Source organism: Bufo bufo, chromosome 2 (genome assembly GCF_905171765.1).
Source record: "Bufo bufo chromosome 2, aBufBuf1.1, whole genome shotgun sequence".
Taxonomy (NCBI): Eukaryota; Metazoa; Chordata; class Amphibia; order Anura; family Bufonidae; genus Bufo; species Bufo bufo.
This window is the reverse complement of record NC_053390.1, coordinates 460268897-460273566: the sequence shown is the minus strand read 5'-3', so window position 1 is coordinate 460273566 and position 4670 is coordinate 460268897.

Sequence of the window (4670 nt, the reverse complement as noted above, 5' to 3'; positions counted from 1 at the left end):
CCTATAATAGTGAGGGGACACGACCACCGGCTCCCTGCACTTAATAAGGACGGAGTCAGGGTCACCTAGAATCAAGCCAGCAAGGAAACACAATAAAGTAAATGACTTATCTGAACAAACAGCAGAAGCAGCCTCCAGCAGTGAACACCTCATCCAGGAAGTAGTATAAACCGCAAAGTGAGGCAGTATGGGAGGGATTATAAAGGAAGACGGTTAGTCAAAATAAGTGACACTTGGCAGAAGGAAAGGAGATGAGAAAGTGAAACCAAAACAAAGAACACATACAAGAGGTAGAGAAAAACATCTGCCAGATCTTCTCACAGAACTGGCGGTGACAGGCGGAAGCTGTCGATGACTTGCGGAAATGGGCACACACGAGGCGCACCTTTACCAGTAGCTCAGGCAAATTGGGGTAGGTTTTGAGAAACCACTTAACCACAAGGTTGAACACATGGGCTAGGCATGGTAGGTGTGTGAGCTTGCCGAGCTCCAAAGCCGCCACCAAGTTACGGCCATTATCAGACACAACCATGCCTGTTTGTAGGTTGAATGGCGAGAGCCACAGCTCAGTCTGGTCCCTTATCCCCTGCCACAGCTCTGCGGCGGTGTGCTGTTTGTCACCTAAGTGCTACACTGCTTCCAGCTACTGACTGATGTCTGACTGTTGCTGCAAGATGATAATTCAGAGGTGGTAGTAAAGGAGGAGGCGGAGGAGGAGAAGGGGGGGGGGGGGGTTGCAGCCACTAACATAGGTGGTGGCAGAAGCCCTGATGGAAGTAGGGCCCGCAATCCTTGGCGTTGGTAGAAACTGTGCCATCCCAGGGTATGACTCGCTCCCAGCCTTCACAATGTTCACCCAGTGTGCCGTCAGGGAAATGTAGCGTCCCTGGACAAAAGCACTTGTCCATGTGTCAGTCGTTAAGTGGTCCTTCCCAATAACTGCGTTGGTCAGGGCACGGGTGATGTTACAGGACACATGCTGGTGTAAGGCTGAGACTGCACAAAGTGAAAAATATTGGAGGGTGGGGACAGGGTGCCGCGGGACAGCCACCGTCATCAGTGTCCACAAGCCTAAATGGCAACATTTCTAGGGCCAGCAATTTGGAAAGGTGCGCGTTTAGTGCTATGGTCCGTGGCTGGGTGGCTGGGTATTTGCGCTTTCGTTCAAAGGCCTGGGGTATGGACATCTGTATGCTGCGCCGGGACACAGAAGTGGATGTGCTAGCTGATGGTGCTTGCGAAGGTTCAGGTGCAGGGCGGGAGGCATCCGGACCTGCGTCTAGGACAGGATATTGGCCAGCACATAACATAGGGGAAGAGGAGGCAGTGGTGTGACCCGCAGACACTGGTTGTGGACCTAGTCGTTCGGCCCACCTATTAGGGTGCTTTGATGCCATGTGGCGGATCATGCTGGTGGTGGTGAGGTTGCTATTGTTCACACCAGTGGTCAATTTAGTACAGCACAGGTTGCAAATGACAATTCTTTTATCGTCCGCACTTTCCTCAAAAAAGCACCAGACTGCGGAACACCTTCCCCTTGGCAAGGGAGATTGCCGCAAAGGGGTGCTCCGGGGAACAGTTGCGGGCCTGTTTGGTGTGGCCCGCCGTCTACCTTTTGCCACCCCACTGCCTTTTCCAGGCTGTTGCGGTGCCACGGATCCCTCCTCTTCTGTACTGCTGTCCTCGCTCAGCTTGCCACCAAGTTGGGTCAGTGATTTCATCGTCCATCACCTCCTCTTCCACTTCCTCACTCTGGTCATCCTCCTGACTTGTTGACCTAACAACCTCAGTTATTGACAACTAAGTCTCATCCTCATCATGAACCTCTTGAGACACTAATTGCTGTTGACTTATTGTGCACTGTGTCTCATCATCATCATCCACCTTGCAAAACACTAATTGCCATTCCCCACCGTCATCTTCTTCTGACCGTGGATGCTCAAGAGTTTGGGAATCGGGCACAAGATCTCCTCATGTCCCTCTTCAAGCTGGCTTGGGGAGAGGCCCAAATTAAGGAATAGCAATGAAAACAGCTCCTCGGAATATCTGAGTGTGGGATCACTTGTTTGCCAAGACTCTCCATGGTGGGTGGAAGGAGTATCAGGGTGAGGATTCTGTTGACCAGACTGTTGGCTACTGAGACTGGACTTTGTGGAAGACAGGGTGGTGCTTAACCGACTGGAAGCATTATCTGCTGCAATCCAACCAACCACCTGGTCGCACTGGTCTGACATCGAGAGTGGTGTCCTGCGCCGCCCTGCAAACTGGGACATGAAGCTAGGTATCGTGGATGATTGTGTTTCTTGTGCTCTGGCAGGAGGCACAGTTTCATCGCACCCAGGCCACGGCCTCTGCGTGCACCATCAGCAGCATGGCCACTTCCCAGTCCTTTACTGCTCACCTTGCGCATATCAAATGGTATATATGCTTGCAAGTATGTCACACGTACAGTAGCGCAGGTTTTGTAAGTGTATGTGCAAATATAGTACACAGAATGTCACATATATTTTTAGGATGCGCACACTTTAAACAGGAGGTATAGGTCAAGTATTGTCGCTGTCACCACAGCCTAATAAAAAAATTACACTGAATGAATGTCACTGATATTTTGGATGGGCAAACGTTATACAGGAGATGTAGCGCAGGTAATGTCGCTGCCAGCAGCAGCAAAAAAATTTGACTGAATATCACTGATATTTTGGATACGCAAACGTTATACAGGAGATGTTGTGCAGGTAATGTAACTGTCCGCAGCGAACACCGTCTACAAAAAAAGTACACTGGATTTCACAAATATTTTTAGGCTGCGCACACGTTAGACAGGAGATGTAGCGCAGATAATGTCGCTGTCACCAGTGGCGAAAAAAATTACACTGAATGTCACTAATATTTCTGATGCGCTAACGTTATACTGGAGATGTAGCGCAGGTAATGTCACTGCCACCAGCAGCAAAAAAATTTGACTGAATCTCACTGATATTTCGGATACACAAACGTTATACAGGAGATGTGGCGCAGGTAATGTAACTGTCCACAGCGGACACCGTCTACGGAAAAAGTACACTGTATGTCATGGTTATTTTTAGACTGCACACACGTTAGACAAGAGATGCAGCACAGATAATGTCGCTGTCTGCAGCAGCCAAACAATTGCAAGCTACTTAGCGCAGGTTACGCTAAAAATATATATTGCTGCCGGATACAACAATAGTCCTTAAAAGAACTTTTGGGTCTCTAACAAGTTTTAGCAATTTAGTGCAGGTTGCACTAAAAATATATATTGCTTCCACACACAATAGTCCTTAAAAGGACTTTTGGGTCTACAGTCATGTGAAAAAATTAGGACACCCTTTGAAAGCATGTGGTTTTTTGTAACATTTTTAATAAATGGTTATTTCATCTCCGTTTCAACAATACAGAGAGATTAAAGTAATCCAACTAAACAAAGAAAACTGAAGAAAAGTCTTTTCAAGATCTTCTGTAAATGTCATTCTACAAAAATGCCTATTCTAACTGAGGAAAAAGATAGGACACCCTCACATGTATTCCCTCTTAAATTGGCTCAGATCTCACACAGGTATATCACACCAGGTGCACATAATTAGTAGATCGTTACTCTGCATGTTGAATGAGGCTTGACCTATTTAAACCTCAGACATTTAGTTTGGTGTGCTCCTGACTGTTGAAGTGAGAGTGAGCACCATGGTGAGAGCAAAAGAGCTGTCAGAGGACTTCAGAAAAAAGATTGTAGCAGCCTATGAGTCTGGGAAGGGATTTAAAAAGATCTCAAAAGATTTTGAAATCAGCCATTCCACTGTCCGGAAGATAGTCTACAAGTGGAGGGCTTTCAAAACAACTGCCAACATGCCCAGGACTGGTCGCCCCAGCAAGTTCACCCCAAGAGCAGACCGCAAGATGCTAAAAGAGGTATCCAAAAACCCTAAAGTGTCATCTCGAGAACTACAGCAGGCTCTGGCTACTGTTGATGTAGAAGTACATGCCTCTACAATCAGAAAGAGACTGTACAAGTTTAACTTGCATGGGAGGTGTGCAAGGAGGAAACCTTTGCTTTCCAAGAGAAACATCGAGGCCAGACTGACATTTGCCAGCGATAAAGTTGACAAAGACCAGGACTTCTGGAATAATGTTCTTTGGACAGATGAGTCCAAAATTGAATTATTTGGACACAACAGCAGAGGACATGTTTGGCGTAAACCAAACACAGCTTTCCAAGAAAAGAACCTCATACCAACTGTGAAGCATGGAGGTGGAAGTGTCATGGTTTGGGGCTGCTTTGCTGCAGCAGGACCTGGTCAGCTCACCATCATAGAATCCACGATGAATTCTACTGTGTATCAGAAGGTGCTTGAAGAACATGTGAGACCATCAGTTAGAAAATTAAAGCTGAAGCGGAACTGGACCATGCAACATGACAATGACCCAAAACATACTAGTAAATCAACCAAAGATTGGCTGAAAAAGAAGAAATGGAGAGTCCTGGAATGGCCAAGTCAAAGTCCAGATTTGAATCCCATTGAGATGCTGTGGGGTGACTTGAAAAGGGCTGTACGTGCAAGAAACCCCTCAAACATCTCACAGCTGAAAAAGTTCTGCATTGAGGAGTGGGGTAAAATTTCCTCAGACCGATGTCGAAGACTGGTAGATGGCTA